This window comes from Pleurodeles waltl, chromosome 11 (genome assembly GCF_031143425.1).
Source record: "Pleurodeles waltl isolate 20211129_DDA chromosome 11, aPleWal1.hap1.20221129, whole genome shotgun sequence".
Taxonomy (NCBI): domain Eukaryota; kingdom Metazoa; phylum Chordata; class Amphibia; order Caudata; family Salamandridae; genus Pleurodeles; species Pleurodeles waltl.
In genome coordinates this window covers 572,731,097-572,756,459 of record NC_090450.1, presented here as the reverse complement: position 1 = coordinate 572,756,459, position 25,363 = coordinate 572,731,097, and the positions used below count along the sequence as shown (strand labels likewise).

Sequence of the window (25,363 nt, the reverse complement as noted above, 5' to 3'; positions counted from 1 at the left end):
TTTTAGCGCTTTGATTACTAATTAGCGAGCAAACGTTTTTGCAGATTGGAACGGGGTAGTTTTTACTCTGCCTGTAATACAGTGCTGCAGATGTTCGCACCGCCCTACTGTTAGTAAACCTTGAACACAGCTTTACTAGAGTTAGAGGAGGGCAGAATACATCATGTCTTCTTTATATGGGAAACCCTGTGATTACATTTCCCTTCTCATAATTCTCCCTAAAATTGTGCCTGGTAAACAGTTTTAAGAAAATTCCGACGTTTTCAGCCTCTCGATCCTCATAGCTAAATATATTCATATTTCTTCTACCGCTTCTGCTCGTTTCTACTCTCATCAGAAACGATAAACATTTACAAAGGTACAAGAGAAGAAAATAATTCGAGATTATACAAAGTGCCAAGTAAAACTGAGAAAAAGGCATCTCATTGCTCGTCTTAGTCCATTGTTTGTTTAAATGTCGCTCATGGATAGTCGACTGTGACATCCTGCCTCCGTTGCACTGCTGTTGTTTTTTGTCTAAGGGCTTTGAATCATGAAAACACTGGACTCCCCTAGACTGGCGGTACATTCAGCACATACTCTCATCCACAGTAGAGGGCAACTGCTATCCTCTCATCAGGATCAGAGGACAGGATGGCTGTTGACGGCAATTGATTGATAGGTAAAGACACAGAGCTATTATCCTATCCTCCTGAAGAGGTGTCTACTGATTCATCAGTAAATCCATGCAGTTTCCTGAAACTGGTGCCAACCACTTCCTCAAAAGTGTGGCTTGAATGTTTTTACATAGATCTTGTGTGCAGGAAGACCATATAAGACAAGTGTGCTTCCTGAGGACACATTGCATCTAGAATAAACTGGTCGTTCCCTCCATTGGATTAAAGCCCTTCCGGCTCCCCTGGCCTAGCAGGAGCCTCTCATACAGGTGTCCAACTTCCAGTTAGTAGTGGTGTTTGCATAAAACTATGGGTGTAAGCCAGTAAGCAATAAAAAACATGTTTGTTGGCTTTTCCAAGAACTTGGGTGCCTGGAAACTGGTCTGCACTGGAACTTTCATTTTGTGTATTCAGCCCTAAAAGCCAGACATCTGACAGGGAACTCCCGCAGGAGGCAAGATGTCAAGGGTGGCGACAAGTCACAAGGAACAAATGGGCTTTCCTGACGGAAACCATGGCAACTAGCCCATAAGAGGGGCATCCTTAGAGCCAGGCCCAAACTAGCCGTTTAGTTCATTAGTCATTAGCCTAAGGGGCTATAGCTATTTAAGGCTGTTTTTGTATTCCCACAGTGGTCGCTACCACCTCTATCACACATTCCCTTTCTGGAGCTGCCAATTCTAAGCACATCTTTTAGGCTCATAAATACAAATTCACAATGTGTGGGGAAAAGGATCAAATATTGGGATGACAATACTAGATTTTCAACGGGGTGGGGTCAGTAGACCTCTCCACTGATGGTGCAGGAAAAAAAGCTACGTCTCAGCCATATACATCTCCACACGTGTGGTCTGATTTGACACTAAATGGCCACATACAACCAGGAAGCCTGAGTCAGAGTGAAATTCCTTTTATGGCAGCATTTTATCATCATTCTTCCATGTTTTGAGACAGCTGGACAGAGTTGTCACCTAGATACATTCCAGTTTAGTCCCATGAATCAATCTAGAGGCCATGGATTAGTCTAAATGCTTTCAGGTATCTCGCCTGGGGATACATAAGTAGACTAGCCATTTTCAGAGGTAGAGGAGGGCAAAAGGAAATGAGCGTAGAGTGTCCCCAACCTCAACAGAGTTGTCTGTGGGTCAGGCATCATTTTCCCTCCTGACTCTTTCAAGTTCAGAAGTAGTGATAGTGCATCCCCGGGGCAAAAGAAAGCAAAAGGTTGACAATGGATGAAAAATACACTGCGTTGTCCTGTAAGTCTTATCAAACAAGAGGTATGTAATCAGTAACAGACAAAGGGCCTGATTTAGAACCCAGCCGATGGAATACTCTGTCACAAACGTGACAGATATCGCATCCACAGTATTACGATCTTCATAGGATGAAATGGGATTGCAATACCGAGGATTGGATATCCATTACTTTTCTGACAGCGTATTTCCCTCCGCCAAGATCTAAATCAGGCCCTAAGTGACATGACACTACTAGTCCTCAGTTAGCACTGGGATGACGCTACACCACGGCAAGAGAAATAAAACAAAAAAAGTGATGGTGGAATGCTTGAATCAATCACAGGCACTGGGAATTAGTCTGGACTGCATTTCAGTCTATTGTATTTTTCTCTTATTGTCCAGAGAGGGAGCAACCATATGCAAATCAGTGTTTTTATTGGTCCAATAGGAACAATCCAGCCTGAACAACCAAGTCAGTTCCCCCAACTAGAACACCAGCAACCTGGACCTGTTTCAGCCATGTCTGAACCACATCAGTGAGGGACAGCTTGAGTCCTATGGTACAGTGAACTACATGATGTGTGTCTGTCGGAGCATACCAGTCACACTTAGGGTATCACACAGAGAGAATCAAAAAGTGATGGGTGAAATGTTTGAATTGATATCAATTACTAAATCCCCAGCACTAGTCTATCAACAAGGCCTGGAGCATGACCTGAATAACCCAAGGTGGTAACCAGGACAGGACCACTCCCCAAAAAGGCATTAATTAATTAATTCATTCATTCATTCAATCCGTACTTGTAAAATGCAGCTTATCATCCGTGGGGTCTCAAGGCGATGTTTTGGGCATGCTGATTACTCAAGTACATAGGTCTTCACTTCGTTCCTGAATTGCTTCAGAGATGCGGCTTGTCTGAGGTTGAATAGGAGAGTATTCCATGTCCAGGCTGCAAGGTAGAAGAATCTGCTTTTCCTGATTCTGTGGATGGCGGTGGGAGCGATATAGGAGGATCGGAGTTACCTGACGGGTGTAGAAGGTCAGGTGGTGGTTGAGGTAGTCTGGGCCGATGTTTGAAGTGCCTTGCAGGTGTGAGTCAGTAGCATGAAGGTGATGCGTTTGTCTATCCGGATCCAGTGGAGGTCTCTGAGGTGGGTGGAGGTGCGGGTGTGGCAGGGGATGTCCAGGATGAGTCTGGCTGCTGCATTCTGGATTCGCTGTAGCTTTGCTTGCAGCTTCTTTGTGATGCCGGCATAGAGTGCAATGCCATAGTCTAATTTCAGCTGGCTACAGCGTGGGTGACCGTCCTTCTAGTCTCTGTGGGGATCTACTTGAAGATCTTCCGAAGGAGATGCAGGGTGTGGAAGCAGGCTGATAAGTCTGCGTTGACTTGACAGGTCATGGAAAACGTGGAGTCCAGGAAGATGCCTAGGTTGCGTGCATGGTCAGGGGCGTTGAGGGCATTTACTAGGGTGGCTGGCCACCAGGAGTCATCCCAGGCAGAGGACGTGGAGCAGAGTACGAGGATCTCTGTCTTGTCTGAGTTGAGCCTAAGGCAGCTGGCTTACATCCAGGTGGCGACTGCACTCATACCGTTGTGGAAGTTTCTCTTGGCTGTTGATGGGTTGTCAGTCAGGGAGAGGATCAGTTGGGTATCGAAGACAATGTTTAGTCCGTGCTGTCTGACGACTTTGGCAAGCAGGGCCATGTAGATGTTGAAGGGTATCTGGCTTAGTGAGCATCCTTAGGGTACTTCGCAGCAGGTTTCTTTGCGTGCCGAAGTGTATGGTGGAAGTCTGACAATCTGGGTTCTTCCGGACAGGAAGGAACAAATCCATTCCAGTGCTTTGCCGCAGATGCCAGCGTCGTGAAGTCTGGTGCAAAGGGTGGAATAGGGGGTCTGTGTTGAACACCACAGAAAGGTCAAGGAGGATGAGGGCGGCCATGTCACTGTGGTCCAGTATGGCCCTGATGTCGTCAGTTGTTGTAAGGTGGGCTGTTTCGGTGCTGTGGTTGCTCCTGAAACTGGAGTGTGAGGGGTCAAGAATGTGGATTGACTCGAGGAACTCCATTAGTTGCATGTTGATAGCGTTTTCTGTTACCTTGACTGGGAAGGGGAGGAGAGAGATGGGTTTGTAGTTTTTCATCTCCCTTGGGTGGGCAAAGGGTTTCTTTAGGAGTCGGTTGATCTCTGCATGTTTCAAGTTGGAGGGGATGGGGGCAGTTTCGATGGAACAGTTGATAGTCCGGCAGGGCTCTCAGGTAATAGTAGTGCTGGTCAGGTAGAAGATGTGATGTGTGCACGGGGCTGAGGAAGCCCCTGAATGGATGGAATTCATGAGTTTGTAGGTGTCTTTATTCAAGACCTTTATTTCTTAACCAAGGCAGCACCATGTTCTTTGCCAAGCATTAACTAAGGCCTAACTCAAGGTCTTGACCAATCTCTAATCTAATCCCGAACCAAGGCTCCAATTAAAGCTGGTGCATAACTTTAATTTCTTAAATATATTTCTTAAATATATTTTGTCCATCTAGTTCACTGAAACCCTCTCATGTGGTGCTTCAATGGTCACAGGAATGCGCTGGTATTACCTCCATCCTCACTACTGAGTACATGAATTGAGGAATTTGAGATTTCATTTCAACGGGGTCCAGTTTCTATATGCTGAGCTGGGTACATGGTGCATCACCCCTCAATTATATAATTCAAATACCATCCATAAATATAACTATAATACGTTAAACTGAGTGGTTAGTGTACTACATTTTGACCTATAAGAGCTGCAAGACGGACACAGGAAGCTGACTGATATTCACTTCATCAGTGGCATTCCATCCTAAGAGAGCACAGCAAACATATGCAATTTTATTGGACACTATCAGGCTCTGGTGCTTCTGATAGGAGCTGCCTGCATTGTCTAGAGGTCCGCATCTGCCTGGCTCTAATCTCCCTGCCTTAACACTATCCTCAAGTACATTGGATGCACTTCATGCCCAGTTAAATGCGGAGCAGGTACCCTGTATTTTGTTTAAAATCCCATTTGGCATACACTATTTGTATTTCTCTAGTAAACTCCTAAAGTTTTAGGGCCTCATTATGACCCTGGCGGTACAGAACCGCCAGGGCCAACGGGGGCGGGAGCACCGCCGACAGGCCGGCGGTGCTCCCTTGGGCATTCCGACCGCGGCGGTAACGCCGCGGTCGGACCGGGACAACTGGCGGTCTCCCGCCAGTTTCCCGCTGCCCAAATGAATCCTCCAAGGCGGCGCAGCATGCTGCGCCGCCTTGGGGATTCTGACACCCCCTACCGCCATCCTGTTCCTGGCGGTTCGCCTGCCAGGAACAGGATGGCGGTAGGGGGTGTCGCGGGGCCCCTGGGGGCCCCTGCAGTGCCCATGCCAATGGCATGGGCACTGCAGGGGCCCCCGTAAGAGGGCCCCGCTAGTATTTCACTGTCTGCATAGCAGACAGTGAAATACGCGACGGGTGCAGTAGCACCCGTCGCACCTTCCCACTCCGCCGGCTCGATTACGAGCCGGCTTCATCGTGGGAAGGTTGTTTTCCCCTGGGCTGGCGGGCGGCTTTTTGGCGGCCGCCCACCAGCCCAGGGGAAAACTTGGAATACCCTCCGCGGTCTCTGGACCGCGGAGCGGTATTTTGGAGGGGGGAAGTCTGGCGGGCGGCCTCCGCCGCCCGCCAGACTTAGAATGAGGGCCTTAGTAAGTGAAATACAGGAAAATCTATTGCCCTGACATGCAAGGAGATTTTTCACTGTATGTCTGAGCCACTGATTGGTTTCCCTGTCTAGGAACGCCATGCAATGAGTGGGATCTAACGGTCGTGTGGGAGATCCATCACAGGGTCAAGATTTTCCACCATCGGTGCCGGCCGAGTCTCCACTGGCCGATATCCCATGGCTTCCCACCTCAAAATGGCGTAGGTGTATGCAGCTGGGGCATCTGAGTGGTTGTCACAAGATGGGAGCAAAGAGTTCCTGTGAGTAAGGTTGACTGCTTATAGGTACTCATGGGCCTGTACATGACTGTCATATCTGCATCTTCTCCAGTACATCCTCCCACCCCCTGTTCTAAGTGGGCCATCAGAGCTGAGCCTGCGGCCTAACTCACCAATCATTATATATCCACATTTCAAAACCAGAGAATAATGTAAGGAATCTAAGCCATGTGCTTTGGTGGCCAATCAGGAACTGATGCACCAATCCAACACATTCCAATCTTCTCAGCCCACTCCACCCCCATCTGCCCCACCACAATCTGCCCCACTCCAATCCCAAACAATCTGCCTCACCGCAATCTGCTACACTACAATCCAAAGCAATCTCCCGCATTCTAATCAAAAACAATATGCCTCACTCCAATCTGTACCACTCAAATTCAAAACACACTGCCCCACACCAATCCAAAACAATCCACCCTACTCCAATCCAAACCAATCTGCCCCTCTCCATTCTGCCCCAATCCAATTCAGTCCACCTCACCCCAATTAAACCCACCGACTCCAATCCAAAACAATAAGCCCCACTCCAGCCTGTCCCACTTAAATCTGCCCATATCAATCCTAAGTAATGTGGCCCATTCCAATCAAAAACAATCGGCTCCACTAAAATCCAAAACAATCAGCCCCACTCCAATCCAAAACAATGTGGCCCACTCCAACATGTCCCACTCCAATCTCAAACAATCTGCCCAAAACCAATCCAAAGCAATCTGCCCCACTCCAATCCAAAACAATCTGCCCCACTCCAATCTGTCCCACTCCAATCCAAATCAATCTGCCCCACTCCAATCCGAAACAATCTGCCACACTTCAATCCAAAACAATCTGCCTCACTCCAATCTCCAAAGTGTTCCAACTCCAATACAAAATAATCTGCCCCACACTGATCTGTCCCATTCCAATCTGCCCCACTCCAATCCAAAACAATCTCCCCTATTCCAACCTGTCCCACTCCAATCCAAAACAATCTGCCCCAATCCAAAACAATGTGCCCCACTCCAATCCCAAAGAATATACACCACTTCAGTCCAAAACAATCTGTCTCCCTTCAATCCATAACAATCTCTCCTGTTCCAGTCTGCCCCACTCCAATATGCCCCACTTCAATCCAAAACAATGTGCCCCACACCAAAATCTGCCCCACTCCAATCCTAAACAATGTGCTCCACTCTAATCCTAATCAATATGCACTACTCCAATCCAAAACAACCTGCCCCACTCCAATCTAAAACAATCTGCTCCTCTCCAATCTGCCCCTCTCCAACCTGCCACACTCCATTCCAAAATAATCCGCCCCACTCCAATCCGCCCCACTCCAATTCAGTCTACCTCACCCCAATCAAATCCAGCCCACTCCAGTCCAAAACAATAAGCCCCACTCTAGTCTGTCCCACTTAAATCTGCTGCACTCCAATCCAAAGTAATGTGCCCCACTCAAATCCAAAACAATCTGCCCCACTCAAATCCAAAATAATCTGCTCCACTCCTAAACAATTTGCCCCAAACCAATCAGTCTCACTCCACTCCGCCCCACTCCAATCTACCTAAATCCAATTTAGTCCACCTCACCCCCAATCAAATACACCCCACCCCACTTCAATCCAAAACAATCTGCCCCACTCAAATCCAAAGTAATGTGCCCCACTCCAATCCAAAACAATATGCACCCCTCCAATACAAAACAATCTGCCCCACTCCAATGTAAAACAACCTGCCCCACTCCAACCTAAAACAATCCGCCCACTCCAAGTCAAAACAATCTGACCCACTCCAAGCCAAAACAATCTGACCCACTCCAATCCGTCTCACTCCAATCTAAAACAATCTGCCCCACACCAATCTGCCCCACTCAAATCCACCCCACTCCAATTTACCCCAATCCAATTTAGTCCACCTCACCCCAATCAAATACACCTCACCTCACGCTAATCCAAAGCAATCTGCCCCACTCCAATTCAAAGTAATGTGCCCCACACCAATCCCAAACAATATGCACCACTCCAATACAAAACAACCTGCCGCACTCCAACAGAGAACAATCTGCCCCAATCCAATCCAAAATAAGCTGACCAACCACAATCTGCCCAACTCCAATCTGCCCCACTCCAATCTATCCCAATCCAATTCAATCAACCTCACACCAATCACCACGGCAATCCACACCATTCCAATCCAAAACAATCATCCGCACTCTAGTCTGCCCCACTTCAATCCAAAATATTGTGCCCTACTCCAATCCAAAACATTTTGCCCCACTCCAATCTAAAAAAATCTGCTCCACTCAAATTCAAAACAATCTGCACCATTCTAATCTGCCCCACTTCGATCGAAAACAAGCTGCTCCACTCCAATCAGTCCCACTCCAGTCTGCCCAATTCCTATCAAAAACAACCTACCTCCTTGCAATCCAAAACAATTTGCCCTACTCCAATCCAAAACAATCCAATCTGCCCCAGTCCATTCCATTTCACCCCATCCACTTCCACCACAATTCACCCCACTTCAATCCAACACACCAATCCAATAGTCCTATTCAATCTACCCCACTCCAATCCAACTCACACCGATCCAGTCCTTCCGACCCCAATCCACCCCTCTCCAATCCAATCCACCCCACTTCAATCTACTTCAACCCACCCCACTCTACCCCAATTCAATCCACCTGCCCCAGTTCAGTCCACTACACCCCAATCCATCCAGCCCACCCCACTCCAATGCACTCCAATTCAATTCACCCTACTCTAGCCCAAAGCACCCCACTTTAGTACAATCCACCCTACCACAAATCAATCCACCCCATCCCAGTCCTATCACTACACTACAATGCAATCCACCCACCCCAATCTAGTCTAATCTACCCCATTCCAGTCCACCCCACTCCGCCTCACCCCATTTCAATCCACCCCACTCCAATCTACCCATCCAGTTGACCAACTCCAATCCACCCAACTCTACCCAATCCAATCCACATCACTCTACCCCAATCCAATCCATCAGACCACCTTAATCCACTCTACATCACTCCACTCTGCACCACTCCACTCTACAACACTGAACGACTGAACTCTACTCCCCTTTACAACATTCTACTCGTCCTACTCCACTCTAGTGTACAACACGGCAAAAACACATTGTCCAGCCAATAGCTCTTGTGTTGGCCGGACCTACTGGTTTTGCCAATGCTTGTTTAATCCCGTTTTTATCCCCTTGTAACAGTTTTTCTCTCTTTCTTTTCCTCATTTCTTCCTTTTCGGCCATCCTCTCTCTTGCTTTGGGTGACAGTCAGTCTGATAATGAATGAAAGTCCACCTGCCCAAAAATGAGTGCCACTGCCCACCACCTGCAAGCACTGGCACAAACGAAGCAGTGGCAATATATTTCCTATGTTAATTTCTGCAATTTTATACAGGACGTACATAGCCCAACGCTGTTTATACAAACAAGAGCAGATAATAGCACGTTGACTCTTGTGATAATACAAGGTAAACAGAGAAAATAATTAATAAAAAAAGAATCTTGTTTAAAAAGAGTGAAACATTTTAGAAACTCGTGAGTGTAAGAAGCTTGCGCGTAATTAAAAGGGGTCACCAAAAGTGATTGTGCAACACAAACGTACATAATAATCAGGAATAGGTCCCAGTAATAGTAAATGTAAAAGGAGGGGGCTGACGGAGCAACACCGTGAGAGAAAAGAGAGGGCAGATTCAGAGAAACTTTTCAAATCTTCAGTGAAAGTAGACAAAACTACATCTACCAGAAATCGGCCGTTTTCCGTGGGGGTTGGGGCATAAGGCAGCAGTAACCTATGACACGGGTGACGGAGGTCCGATAAAGGAATGGAGGAGGGCGTCTTCCCATGCCACTGGATTCAAGCTAGCCTGGCTGATGAGGGGTGAAACTCCGAAACCGGTCCCAGGATGCTTGTTTCCAGTCCAGGGAAGACCTGGCCTAGCAGTTCGGGCTGGACTGTTCCCATGGGGAACAGGGTCAAGACTGATTTGCATATGGCTGGGTCCAAACTGGAATGGCATGGGCAGCAAAAAAACGATGGATTAAACCCAGATCTGTGACTGGGGGTGAATGTTTGACAATGTTCAGCATTCCGTCCATCACTTGTTGTTTTTGCAATGAATGAAAATCCACCTGCCCAAAAATGAGTGCCACTGCCCACCACCTGCAAGCACTGCCACAAACGAAGCAGTGGCAATATATTTCCTATGTTAATTTCTGCAGTTTTATACAGGACGTACATAGCCCAACGCTGTTTATACAAAACACACTGAGCAGAGAACAGCACGTTGACTCTAGTGATATTACAAGGTAAACAGAGAAAATACTTAATAAAAAAAGAATCTTGTTTAAAAAGAGTGAAACATTTTAGAAACTCGTGAGTGTAAGAAGCTTGTGCGTAATTAAAAGGGGTACGGAAGGGGGTCACCAAAAGTGATTGTGCAAAACAAACGTACATAATAATCAGGAATAGGTCCCAGTAATAGTAAATGTAAAAGGAGGGGGCTGACGGAGCAACACCGTGAGAGAAAAGAGAGGGCAGATTCAGAGAAACTTTTCAAATCTTCAGTGAAAGTAGACAAAACTACATCTACCAGAAATCGGCCGTTTTCCGGGGGGTTGGGGCATAAGGCGGCAGTAACCTATGACACGGGTGACGGAGGTCCGATAAAGGAATGGAGGAGGGCGGCGAGTGACGCAAGGGCTGTGATTCAGGGCCAGGCCCACCCTGAATGAACACATCTGCGGCTTCTGACCTCGAGCAGACATTGCTCAAGGTCGGCTCAGCTGAGACTCAGGACGCACAGGGGAGGGAGGGACGCACGCTACTGCCAGCACGAGCTAGGGTTAGCAGGACCGTGGCAAAGGTCACAGGGGAGTGTTAAAACTGTCAGCACAGCCTCTGGAATGTCTCATATTTGCTAATGATTGTGATTTTAGTACACGTCAAATACAGTCGCACGCTACTTGCTGAAAATGCAGGTAGTCATTTATTTGTACGACATGTTACTGGAACAACATCTTGTCATCAGCAAACACTAGGGCCCGTATTTATACTTTTTTTGCGCCGCATTTGCGTCGTTTTTTGACGCAAAAACGTCGCAAACTTGCAAAATACCATTGTATTTTGTAGGTTTGCGCCGTTTTGCGTCAAAAAAGCGGCGCAAATGCGGCGCAAAAAAAGTATAAATACGGGCCTAGACGTCTTTCTTGGAAGCTAAGAACAAAAAACAAACAATGCTTCTGAAACTGTCAGGGAACTATAACATTATACTTTTAGCTTTATTCAGACAGTAATGTGAGCAAAAATACGCGCATTTCCCAAACACTAAATACACCGAATGTCATGGTGCACGTGCCATGCTGAAATGCAGTTTAAATGTCATAAGTAAAAGCGTCACTGGCGAAGCAGCGATCCCGGCAGAGATATATTCTGTTTCCCACATTTATAATTTGGTCCTATATATCACTGCAATTTTTTTGGCAATACTTAGTACGGATGTAGAAGGAGCTCAATTGGCTCCCCATTCACACATGAGCACAATTCAAGTGCCTCACCCTCAGTTTCAAAGCACTACATTTGCCTCAACCATCGAATCTGCTTTCACAAACCTTCCAGACACCTCTGCTGGTCCAGACTCCTACTTGCACAAATCCCGCATACAAACCTGGCATTTCATGTAATCCCACTAGGCCAGAGCTGTGGCTAGACTTACACCTGCTCAGCGCCAGGATACCCTCCCAGGTGATAGTGCACAATACAACATAACATAATGAATCCTACCAATGCTTTATCCTTGAACATTTCTCCTTAATTGGTCTTCTTATATGATACTGCTGAGATACCCGGAATAACTCGGCATATAAGAAGATAGTCTGATACAGCACTAGAGGTAGGCAAGATATCTTGCGGAGATGGAAACAATGGAGGCCACCCACATACCCAGACTGGATTAAAGATGCAGCAAGAGCAGAACCCCATTAACAAATTATTTATTTTTCACAATTATGCTGCAAAATTGACTTTTTACAATCCAAAAACTGCAGTTGCAGTCACTTATCCTATTTAAAAATCTAATCAAATACTTGATTGGCAACACACTACAGGCCGCCCGGTCTTCCCAAAGTGTAAAAGTATCCATAGTGTGATCATTAATCGATAATTTGGGGGAGGGACTTTGGAGGTTATTTAAGCCTCCTCCCACTTTGACGTCTATTCCTAGCCAGGACAAGAGTGAAAATGGGTGTTACTAATGGCTGATAACAGAGCGACTGCAGCCACATTATGTTTTTCACTAAAAACACAGCAGTGTTTTCAGCTTTGACCCACCTGTAGGCCAGTGCCTAAGCACCCTTGAGGTCAATTCAGGCCCCCAAGAGGATCCATCTCAGGTTTGAAGATCTCTGCACTAGACCATATATCCCCCACTTACCTCTATTTGGGGAACTAGAGGTCCGATGGTAGTAAAGTACTGTGGGAGTATTGTATTGTATTGTAATAGCCGGATCTGTGCACAATGATACCCCGTGCACAGCATTCAGAGGGCCACTGTCTCTACTAGCACAATATTTATGCTGTAAATATTTATTTCAGTCTATCTTAATCCATCCTGTTTGTTTTGGTCATGTTGCTATCTTTGACATATAAACGCCCTTGGTGCTGGTCATGAATAATTATACTTGGATGCTGTTAGAAATATTTTGTTATTCAAGGAAGTCTCGAGCTTCCATTTAGAACCCTACAAAAACAATGAATCGATTGATTGACAAGTAAGATTGGTAAATGTGACTTTAAATAAACAGCATTTGGCCCTGCTTTCTTTATTTATTATTACTGTGGTGAGGGCTGCACAAACTTAGAAATAGAGAATTTACTACCGAACGTGATATGAGAGGAGCCTAAGGCTGAAGTGTGGAGGCTTAATGCAATTTTACTTGGAAGACGTTATTAACCACTGGCTTACTATCGGGTTCAGAATGTATCTTATCTCTTACAATTATATATATATATATATATATATATATATATATATATATATATATATATATATATATATCAGTGGTTTTCAAACTGTTTAGTGCTGTGTGTCCCTCGTGAAAAAATAAAAATCATCGGGTCCCCTAGAATTTTTCACAATTATTCTATTAAGATGGCAGTGTTTAAATCTATCTAGACTCATTTAAACATTGCATTTAATTTATATTACCTTTTACAAGCATTTGCAATGCAATGGGTCTCACGTTTGCTCAAGTTAAAGCTATTAGCATTGTAAACTCCTAACCTGACTTTTCTTGTCACATAAACTGAAAAGTAAAACAGTTTCACATAAGCGAGCTGACGAGCGCAAAGCAAACACACAAAAGGAAACAGAAGTTCGCTCACAGTGAAACGTATGGGCAAAAGTGCAATTATCCATGTAACTGGCAAAAGTGCAAATATCCATGTAATAGGGTAGATTTCATGCAAAGCGTTCTACTACTGCTTAGTGAGATTGCGCTGCCTTTGAACTAAAGAGAAAAAGTAGTGCAGAAACCAAACGGAAAACATGGAGCGTCGTATGTTTTCAGTAGTTAACCGGTGCGCTTGAGGCGGGCTAAACACTAGAAAAGGCATGACATATGCAGGCCTTTCACTAATTAAATCAAGCTAATTTCAGAAGGCAAGCCCAGGAAACAACCAAACTGATGGGCTTGACATGGGTGTGGTTAAAAGCCCACAAAGAGATTACACTAGGGACAGAGCGCTTTGCGTTCGACCCTAAAAATGCAATACATTGTTTCTGCTTAAAACAAAGCACTGTTATCTGCATAATGTGTCTTTTGAGCCTGGAACCACCAGTGGGATCACTTGGGTCCCGCCCACCCCCCGGTTTAAAGACCCAGGATGGAGATAGATGTATATATATAGATATAGATATATATATATATATTATATATATATTTGTGTGTGTGTATGTATAGATAGATAAATATAGACAGGTACTGAACCTCATAGTAAGCTAGTGGTTAATAACAATTTTTTGTGGTGATGGGTCTAAAAACGTCCCTTGACCATTTGAGTGCACCGTACAAGCCCAAACCTTTCACTGACACAGGGATTGGACGTCTCCCAGACAGATGCTATGTGACCCTTTTCACGTGGGAGCCGTCAGCCTTCACAGGGTGGCTTACTAAGAACTTTGCATTCTGGACTCATAATTTTACTTTGAACATTACGGCCACGTGCTTTTAGATTTAAGCATACAAACGCAAGAAAGACACAAGTGAGGACAAAATAGGCAGCTTTGTTTGAAGATTATGAGCCTGAATGAGAGAAAGGCAGGAAAATTGAATGACTGTATGAAACCACTGAGGAACTGGAAAATCAGATGACCAATGGGAATGCGTTTTAAAAGGTCTGAGAGCCAAAGTTAAGTTGACAACTTAGTCCTCATTCTGGGAACCGTGATGTACTTGGGCACAAAAACCTCATTACCACTACCTCACGGTACAAGTTTGGAAGTTGTCCCAGTTCAGAGTTTTCCACTTTCTAAAAGGGAATAATGTGCAACAATGTTCTTTGACACTGTTTTCACCCCCACAGTATTCCCTTTTGTGCACTCCTCTGACTGGAAAAACATTCCCCTTGTTAACACCTGCTTCAACAAGGCAGTAGTTTTTGAGACAGAGTGTAGTGTGGATATTTTCGTCTTGGAGTCAAAACCTGCTGGTATTTGAGCATTTCTGCCAAAGGTACACCAGAGTAAAGCCCTCTTGACGCAATGCAGTGTAAAAGGGTTTTCTGTGCTGAGAAAAAGGCCCTTTTTCATGGTAAACACTCTTAAGAGACTTTTCATCGCTTTCGATTTGCCTCGCTTTGCGGCAGCGTAAAGTTTTAGTAAAGCTGGAGCAAAGTATCTAGATACTCAACCAACCAAAAATAACTTTATGGCTAAAAAATGGGTAGAAAATCACTATAAAACCCCTACAAACCAACGGACCCGGGCAGAATGCTGATACAGCCTAACTTTGAAACATATACTTCCACATCTCCTAAGGTGAGTAACACTGCATAGGCAATCTGTGACAGAAAAATATATTTTTTTCTACTGCTAGGAAGGCCTAGGTCACCATTTATTTTTCGTAGTTCTCTTTAACTAAGTTAACACAGTTTATTGGCTAATCTTCATGCTGTTTCAGTGTTTTTAGAAGAGTAATGGCGGGTCAGGATGTGACTTTTTCTTCTGCCATAAGTTATGTTATGTTGTCCAACTTTCTGGCTGATTTTTAGTGTTTCATCCCTCATTCTTCTATTGCTTTCAACTGGTTAAGAACACTGAAAGGTACAGGTCAATGATCATGGGCTCATGGTTAGGAAATTGACCAAATCACTTTGATTTTGCTGTCTTTCTCATCCTCTTCTCTTTCTCCGGTCACAGGCTAATTTTTCTCTCACCGCACAAGTTACTCAGTCTCTAATCGATCTCAGTCTCTAGTTTGTTGTTCTGGTATTGGGTCTAGTCATTGAGTTCATGCTCACTAACTGTAAGTCCCATTTAGTAACAATAGTTGTGTTGCTTACTTGTGGAGCTACTTTAAAAAAAAAAACAATTTAAAGTCCCCAAAAGGGAACATAATAAAGCATGATGGGTTAAAAGCTAGTTGTATTACCAGTTACAGCCCCACCAGCAGTAGTAGTAATTTCTGATAAGGTCGTAGCACTAGAAAATCACTGCCAGTTATAGTAGTAGTATGTACAAGGGTAGTACAGGGAGTGCAGAATTATTAGGCAAATGAGTATTTTGACCACATCATCCTCTTTATGCATGTTGTCTTACTCCAAGCTGTATAGGCTCGAAAGCCTACTACCAATTAAGCATATTAGGTGATGTGCATCTCTGTAATGAGAAGGGGTGTGGTCTAATGACATCAACACCCTATATCAGGTGTGCATAATTATTAGGCAACTTCCTTTCCTTTGGCAAAATGGGTCAAAAGAAGGACTTGACAGGCTCAGAAAAGTCAAAAATAGTGAGATATCTTGCAGAGGGATGCAGCACTCTTAAAATTGCAAAGCTTCTGAAGCGTGATCATCGAACAATCAAGCGTTTCATTCAAAATAGTCAACAGGGTCGCAAGAAGCGTGTGGAAAAACCAAGGCGCAAAATAACTGCCCATGAACTGAGAAAAGTCAAGCGTGCAGCTGCCACGATGCCACTTGCCACCAGTTTGGCCATATTTCAGAGCTGCAACATCACTGGAGTGCCCAAAAGCACAAGGTGTGCAATACTCAGAGACATAGCCAAGGTAAGAAAGGCTGAAAGACGACCACCACTGAACAAGACACACAAGCTGAAACGTCAAGACTGGGCCAAGAAATATCTCAAGACTGATTTTTCTAAGGTTTTATGGACTGATGAAATGAGAGTGAGTCTTGATGGGCCAGATGGATGAGCCCGGGGCTGGATTGGTAAAGGGCAGAGAGCTCCAGTCCGACTCAGACGCCATCAAGGTGGAGGTGGAGTACTGGTTTGGGCTGGTATCATCAAAGATGAGCTTGTGGGGCCTTTTCGGGTTGAGGATGGAGTCAAGCTCAACTCCCAGTCCTACTGCCAGTTCCTGGAAGACACCTTCTTCAAGCAGTGGCACAGGAAGAAGTCTGCATCCTTCAAGAAAAACATGATTCTCATGCAGGACAATGCTTCATCACACGCGTCCAAGTACTCCACAGCGTGGCTGGCAAGAAAGGGTATAAAAGAAGGAAATCTAATGACATGGCCTCCTTGTTCACCTGATCTGAACCCCATTGAGAACCTGTGGTCCATCATCAAATGTGAGATTTACAAGGAGGGAAAACAGTACACCTCTCTGAACAGTGTCTGGGAGGCTGTGGTTGCTGCTGCACGCAATGTTGATGGTGAACAGATCAAAACACTGACAGAATCCATGCATGGCAGGCTTTTGAGTGTCCTTGCAAAGAAAGGTGGCTATATTGGTCACTGATTTGTTTTTGTTTTGTTTTTGAATGTCAGAAATGTATATTTGTGAATGTTGAGATGTTATATTGGTTTCACTGGTAATAATAAATAATTGAAATGGGTATATATTTTTTTTTGTTAAGTTGCCTAATAATTATGCACAGTAATAGTCACCTGCACACACAGATATCCCCCTAACATAGCTAAAACTAAAAACAAACTAAAAACTACTTCCAAAAATATTCAGCTTTGATATTAATGAGTTTTTTGGGTTCATTGAGAACATGGTTGTTGTTCAATAATAAAATTAATCCTCAAAAATACAACTTGCCTAATAATTCTGCACTCCCTGTATATTCAGCACTAATTTAATCAGTAGAGGTACCTGCAGTGGTAGTGACCTTACAAAAAAGTAGGTCCAGTTTTAAGCAATAATAAAGCTAGTCACTGGAGTACTTCCCACAGAGGTACTAGAGTCAGGAGTACTTTGTACATTACTACTAGGGGTAGCACCAACGCCTCCGTTAATCATCCTCAACCTGTTTCTCCATCTCGTTCCTTACATAGACTCTTCCTCCCGCTGCTACTCACCTCCACGCTCTATTTATATCAGAGTACACACTCTCACTCTGCATTTCCAGTCTGGATCACTCCTCTATCTGCTTTCCCCTTTCCTGGCATTTTCTTTCCTCTCCATTCTGTGTCTGGCTCAGTAATCCGCTTTATTCACAGTCTAGATCAATTCAATTCTACATTGAGAGTCTCACTCTGTCTTCCTCTTTCTCACATTAAACATTGTCAGGTTGCCCTAATCTTGTGCACGGGATTCCACAGGAGCGATGTTCAATCCAGTATCTCAAAACCAACACTAGTGACCACGTACACAGAAATATGAGAGCAAGTGATAGAAATGGAGAAGTGGAATGGAATAATGAAGATAACGGAGACATAGGGCTCTATCACTTTTGCCTCGTTATTGGCCGGACAATGAAATCAGCAGAATGTAGTGAATACATAAAAGACAAAAAGATACAGTGAGGCTTCTCGAAATTAAATATATCTGTACTTGTGAATGGATATAACTGAGCACTAGTTTAGTGTACCCAACTCTATGTTCTTCAATATAGGATGGTTATTGCTGAAACCCCAAAAGATACCACAAAGAAGTCCTAGAACATGCTCATATTCTAAAATGTATCCCTGTGCTTTGAGTAACTACCTCAAGCTTTGTCACCACTCAGTCTTTTTGTGGGATGTGAGTTATAGTTTCTACTTGACTCCTGTAGAATTTCAGAATGACAACTGTTAATAAAATGTTACTTCCTTATCTCAGCAATTGCATATGCTTGCTAAAACTCTAACACCTTATACAGGACATTCCTAATACATATACATTTTTCAGTTGTATAAGTCCTCCCTGTTACCTAACAGGGCAACAACAGTACAATATAACCCCAGTCTTATCAATTCAAATTAATGGTCGAAAGTATGGTTTAAATTTCAAGCTCATCAATAATTCAACTTCAGGAAACTTCTCTCTAGTCAAATTGTCCTGTCATACAGTACTTTAGAAAAAAAGGCAACGAGTCTTTGTGGGGAAAATCAGAATACACGGAGAGATGTCCTGGCTGCAGCAACATTATACTACTCTTGTCTAACAAAGGATGCTGTGAACCATGAGGAAAGTTATATCCGACAATCCGAGATGGCCGCTATCTCACTAAGACACATAGAAGTTTGAGGCCTGCCGGGAACTGCAGTTCAGTGCCAACATCCTGCCACACGGCACACCCTCGGCATTCGCAACTTCAGTCCAAACTGCGCCAACGCTCCCCGATTACCACTACCCTTTACACCTCCGCAGGGAGCCTAGTGATAGAGGATTTCAAATACCACATCTGGGCCACATTATAGGGTAAGCAGAACCTCTAGCTCACTTCCTGACACAGACTAGGCATGACCCATGAAACCCTTCGCACTGGCTATTGTATTTTATTGTAATTAAATTACATAGCTCTTACTACCCCTGAGGCGGCACTGAAGAGCTTTACAGAGAGTAGCAGGCTACTCTGGAACCCTACGCTGGTGGCTAACCCAGTGGTTATTAGGTTTGGTTGTGCACTCTCTGGTAATCATCACATGCACTTCAGTTTTCAGTGGCAAGTTAAGTGATAGAGTTATCTGCCACCATTAGGACGGCTATGTGAGTTCAAGCAAACGATTGGTGGGATGAAGAGATGAACTAGAAAAGATTAGGTTGCAGGGATATGGTTTGCCTGTTTCAAAAGAAGGCAGAGGACGTGGTCTATAGAATTAGATGAGGACATCTGCAGAAGAGCATAGGAGAGAAAAGACAAGCGGGCATGCAACTTCGAGTAGAGATGAAAACTAAGAGTAAGGCAGCAGAGGATGGCAGGTAAGGGAGGACCCACTCGATAGCCTGAAGGAGAGAAAGCACGCGATAGATGTAAATCAAGGTTATCTGAGAAGGTATTCATGTGGTTGCCAGTTAAGGTTAGAGTAAACTACAAAATTCTTGCTCTCCTGCCTGGCTCGTGGCCTCCTTTACTGATCAACTGCTGTTCATCCCACATGGAAATGATGTGGTCAAAGCTGCATTCTTTCATTTGTGCCCTTACCGGCTCCCACCCTGATGCCCTGTTTGGCATCCCGACTGGAACTGCTGGCAAGCGCACGCAGGCGCCTGCCAAGAGGGCAGCCCTTTGCACACAATCCCTTTTGGGCATGGAGTTTCGTGCAGTCAGACAGAGAAGGAGGAACTGGGTCAGAGGGGGCTATGAGGGGAGCTGGGTCTCAGAGGAGCAGTCAGGAGGCAGGGCCTGGATAGGACAGGCAGTCATAGGGCCAGAATTGGGGACCAGTGACTGTGTCCTAGATCGCAGGAAGCAGGGAGAGAAGGGGAGAGAGAGCACTGGGGTATAAAGTGGGCATAGAGAAGCCTTAATGTTGTCGTAACAGTGAATGGACCGCGCAAGAATACCTGTACACCGCAGTGCCCATGGGCACTGCACTAACTGCGTCAATGGCACTAACGCCTCACGTGACCAAGCTCGAGTCATTTCTTCCGTGAATAGGAAACGGCTGCTTTGGTAAATACAGACGAATCCCCCAAAGGAAAGGTTCCTACACCGCCCCATATCAGCATAGACAGTATTTACCAGATTAGGGCTTCTCTTTATCAACACTGCATTCTGGGGTTTGTAGTCTTGGCTCATGCTAAGAGGACAGCACCCGAAAACAACGAAGCACAGCACTGGAAGCTGGTGCCCAAGATTGCACGGAGTCATCTACTCCATGGCAACAAGACGGGGTCCTAGTCCAGGCCCCCCTCTGTCAGACAGATTCGAGCATTTACGGACACCGCCACTGGTTTGTGAACTTGTCTCGATTTCCTGAGCTTTGGACAGATGTAAAGAGTGTAAACCACTCTACGTGGAAAAGTGCTCTCTGCAGTGAGGCGGCTTCCTCACAGTGTCCTTCCGCACGTTTGATAAACAGGGGTGGGCCTTCTGCCACCTACAAGTCTTTGAAGCCTGGAAGTGAGACATCTGTCTGCACTCTTCCCAAGTGACAGGAAATCCAAGGGCGCTTAAAGAAATGCAGGAGAAAACCCTGAATACATTTTCTTTTCCATGTTCTGCCTGGAGGGCAATACAGTTTTATCACAGGGGTAGCATAAACATAACATATTAGGAGTGAAAAGACGTGTCTGGGAAGGTTGAGAGGGGGGCAGCAAGGTATGAAAACAAGAGAGGAGGGGAACAAGACAAGAAGGGAACGAACATGACAGAGAGATGCAAGGCAGGGCCTCTAGAATTCTGCAGCAGGGGCGGGCCAAACTAGTCACCAGGGTCGAATATAATTGTGCGGCAAGAAAAGGGAAGTTATGTGGCACTTTTGGGATAGTGTTACTTCAATGTTTTCTACTTCTGACACGCACTGTTTGGGCAAATATTTCATCAGCACCAATCTAACACCCAAATACAGCAAATAAGCAACTAAAATGTGACCAGTCACCCTTAATGAAGCGCCTTCCACTACACATGTCACACATTTTTTGTAACTTTTGATCTGTCTGAGCTAAAAACACTATTTTTCTAAAATCTGCAAATTATGAAGCAGATGATTATGTGGCGCATTCATGCATGCCAACATTTTAGAACAGGGAAGTGGGAGATTTTGAAAAAAAATCGGGAGAATATATTTTCCCCTTTGACTTTTGTTGAAGCAGAGGCAATTCCAGGCAGAAGACAGCTAAAAAGTTCGGCTTTTAAAAAAACTGTGAGTCTCCCGCATGGATCGGGTCTAGTGGCATGTATGCAAATGCATAATAATGCAGAAAATACTGAGGCATTAGATAATTCCAGTGGCACTGAAGTCAAGAGAAATTTAAGGGAATAGCCATCGAAGGGATAATTGCTTTAGCACCACAAAACCACTATCTTCACGGTCAACGCACACTAACACCACACAGACTTGGCAGCCAGTGGTATAACAGACTTAAAAAAAATGTAAGGCCATTCCCTCTCCGCTTACAAGGCCTAAAATCTTTTACTTTGCTAAACTATGTTCATTAACAAAGAAGGGGGTCAGACTTCTGAAAACTACCAACTGTACATAAGGTTTGGAAGAATTACCTAAAATAAAATGACACAATTTATAGTCAGTTTTGTGTGTGTGTGTGTGTGTGTGTGTGTGTGTGTATAGATATATATATAATTGTAAATTGAATTACAGAATTTGTTAAAGGGAACACAGCTCATCTTGCAATGACTGGGCAAAAGTTTTGAACATAATACCAGGGAACGAACTAGTACACTTCCTGCGTGCGCTGAGGAGTTGCTGAAAAAAGGTTGAGGAACTCTTTGTTGAAGGCTCTAATAGTGGCTTTCTAAAGTAAGCCAAAACATATACATGTTACTACAGACCAGAGATCTTCGTAATCCGTGGCACATATTTTTCTGTAGACAATGCAGTTTTCTTGGTGCCTGCAGATTTCTACAAATTTTACATATTTTGCAAATATTCCACAGATAATCTGAAGTATGGAAATTACCTGCACTTTTCTCTGCCAGAATTTTTAAACAGAGAGAAAATATGAACAAACATTAGAAAGGAAGGGGGGATAACTGGGGCTAAGGACGCAAGGCACGGTGGAAGCTACTGATACAGACTTGCAAACCTATAGGCACTGACTGGGTTATGCAATATTTTTATAAACAGCTCATCTGAGTCGTAGGCTGGTTTAAGCAGTAGAAAGCCTGTGCAGGGAAACCACAAAACCAGAGTCACTACACCACAACAACTAATGTGATAAGAAGAAGAACTGAGACAGAATAGTCATTTTAAGGATGGAAGAAAAAGCATCACCCAAATTACAGTGGCATGCATCCTCATAAACTGACTCATACACCAAGCAGGGGATTCCTTGCTTGTCCAGCAGGATGTATTCTGAACTCCCCCTCACTGAGGTTGAGGCCACCTTCACCAGGACATCAGGTGACTCTAGGCCCACATCGGCTGTTAGATATCCAAACATATAAAAGGTGAGCAGAAAAAAGGTGAGTCGGGTGTTGATACCCCGGCATCAGGCCACAGTAAGTCTTGCGAGGAGAGATAGGGGAGTTGCGGATGATTAAGGGCAAATGAGCCCTGCACTTCAGGACAAATTGTAGCTTAACATAAAGATGCACATGGGGAATAATTGTATTATGTGTTTCAATTGCATACCTTCTAAACACGCAGAAATGATAGAGAGTGAAGTCTGAGGCACTCTTTTCGTTATTTTTGGCACTGGTTTAAGAAACAAGGATTCTTTTCACCAGTCAGACATATTTTCCATCAAGAGTGAAGATATTTGTGCAGGTTTTCACATTGTTCTGCAGATTTGGACTCCCACTACTCATTACTTTGCCAAAAGATAGACAGTAGGGTCCTTGGACGTTACTGTACCTGGAGAGGGAAATGTGGCCCAGTGATTGGGGTGCTTATAATCCAGAGACCAGGGCATAATCATTGCCAAACATCATTAGTCTCAGGGTAAATCACTTGAAATCAGCATTCTTAAATTGTAGGTATGTGTTTAATGTAAGTGTGTAAAAACAATACAGCATGCTGCCCGTCTTACCTTTAAACCACCTCTTCCCATCACATTGTGGTTTTTGTAATATGGTCTTGACAGACACCCCCCCCACGCACCATGCTGTTCTACACTTGCTGTCTCCGTAAGCAATGCCATACTGCACATGTTCTTGATGCTGCAAAATGTTCTCTGTAGACTGATCTGCTGCTTCTTGTAGCGAGGTCATCGTTAGCACCCACACTCTTAGAATGAGTCTGAGCTTCTAGAAATGGAGGTTCAAGGGTGCAGGCTCTGGAGGGCAGCAGTTACAATGTAGTAAATGTGACTGACCTCCTGTGCCTTTCCTAGGTCATTGGGCATGTATCCAAAAGTGTGAGGCGCAAAAACAAAATGCACAGCAGAATGAACAGTCTGAGCGACAAGGAATTGTCCGAGAGGTAAAAACATTTCAATAGGCCTATTCTGCGGTGATTCAGTCCTCATCTTGCTGTTTCAAGCCACTGCTAAGGTGACTGAAGTATCTAACAAGAATGACGGTTTCAAATGACCAGCCCCTAGGTCATTGACAAGTAGTGATCTCTCAGGCGTAGGCCCTGGGTCCTGCAGACACCAATAGGGCTGACAAGGTTGCACCACCCAGAACCCTCAGACCCTCTTTGCACTGTTGCACCACTTAGATACCTCTATGAAAGCAGCTTCAATCCTCTTAGATGCTGCCACGGCATTTGATTCTCTTGCTTGGCCCTACATGTTTACCACCTTACAGAGGATGGGTGTCCCCACTGGGTTCCTCAGTTGGATCCAGCTGTTGTACACTGACCTGGTCGCCAGGGTGCATGTCAATGGATCTATCTTCGATCCCTTTCTGGTGTGTAGGGGTACTCGTCAAGGATGTCCCCTATCACAGCTCTGGCCCTGGAGCCTCTTGCCTGTGTCATACGGCAGCGACATGCTGCAGCATCCCTTAAATTTCGATCATGCCTGTTGGCGATATCATTGTATGCCAACGATATGGTACTGTATGTGAGGGACCCAGAGACCTACCTAGCTACTCTCCTTTGCAAATATGTGCGATTCGAATGGATGTCCGGCATCAGTATCAATTGGGAGAATTCATATGTGCTACTGCTTACGGTTGCCACTGAGATGTTCCCCTAAAAGTTCCCACTGCAGTGGTGCACAGACCCAGTGCCGTATCTTGGTGTCTCGTGCAGAGAGACCCAGAACCAGTGATCCGTCCTATGTATGATAGAGGGATGTCGAAATTGGAAGAGTGGGTGCAGCATTGGTTCCGTGTCTCTTTTTCCCAGGCTGACCATATTGCGGTCATGACGATGATCAAATTATCTCAAGTTCTTTCAATGTTTATTAATATTCAAATCCCCCTCACTTAAGCCTTTTTTAAGACACTACGCTCGCTGTTGACAGCATTAACCTGGGCGGGCAAACAACCACGGATAGGGAGGAGTCAGCTCACACTTTCATATGAGCAGGGTGGATTTAATGCTCCCGACTTTCACCTTTATTATCTGTGCATGCAAGCGCACCATGCATGCTACTGGACACATCCTGAATGCTTCATGCCACATCTGGCAGATGCTGCTTATCCAATACTGCTATCCTCACTAATCCTGTATAGGCGGGTGGTAGTATTAGCACTCTCAGGCCCATAGTTATACTTTTTTAGCGCCGCATTTGCGTCATTTTTTTGCGCAAAAACGGCGTAAATTTACAAAATACACTTGTAGTCTGTAAATTTGCGCCGCTTTTGCGTCAAAAAGCAGCGCAACTGCGGCGCTAAAAAATAATAAATATGGCCCTGAGTGCCTGGCAGACTACTGGGGCTCGGCACACTGGTACGTTCCTCCATCACCGTTGGTACACCACCCTAATCTGTCCGTCACGCAAGCACCGAGGGCCATGACTCTCCTTAAGGATGCCGGTCTTAGATCAATGGGAGATGTGTTTCCCGACGGCTGTTTTATAGAATTTCCTGCACTGCCACAACGAAGTCGGGACCCCCCATCCCCCCAAGCACTTTCAATGTCTACAATTGCAGGCAGGCGGCTTTGAAAACGCACTTCTCAAACTTTCTGCAGGTCCCCCCTCTGGCGCTCTGCAATTGGTGCTCACAGGCACGACCTGTACCGGTCTGGTTACCGGCTTATATGGAGCAGGGGAAGTGGAGCTGTGCAGGCCCGATAGCACCTCACTTGACAAGCGGAATGCAGTACTAGAATCCCGCTCACCGGACACCGCTCACCGGACACGCGGAATGCAGTACTAGAATCCCCGCTCACCGGACACGCGGGATGCAGTACTAGAATCCCCGCTCACCAAGGCGGGATTGTAATAGTGAATTTAGATTTTAGAATCTTGT

The 25,363-nt window shown here is 45.0% G+C and overlaps 1 protein-coding gene across 8 annotated transcripts in view; it reads right to left on the bottom strand.

The window, feature by feature from the left end:
* Positions 1–25,363, bottom strand: part of SORBS3 (sorbin and SH3 domain containing 3) — a 293,967-nt gene that overhangs the window by 218,180 nt on the left and 50,424 nt on the right. The window lies entirely within an intron of this gene.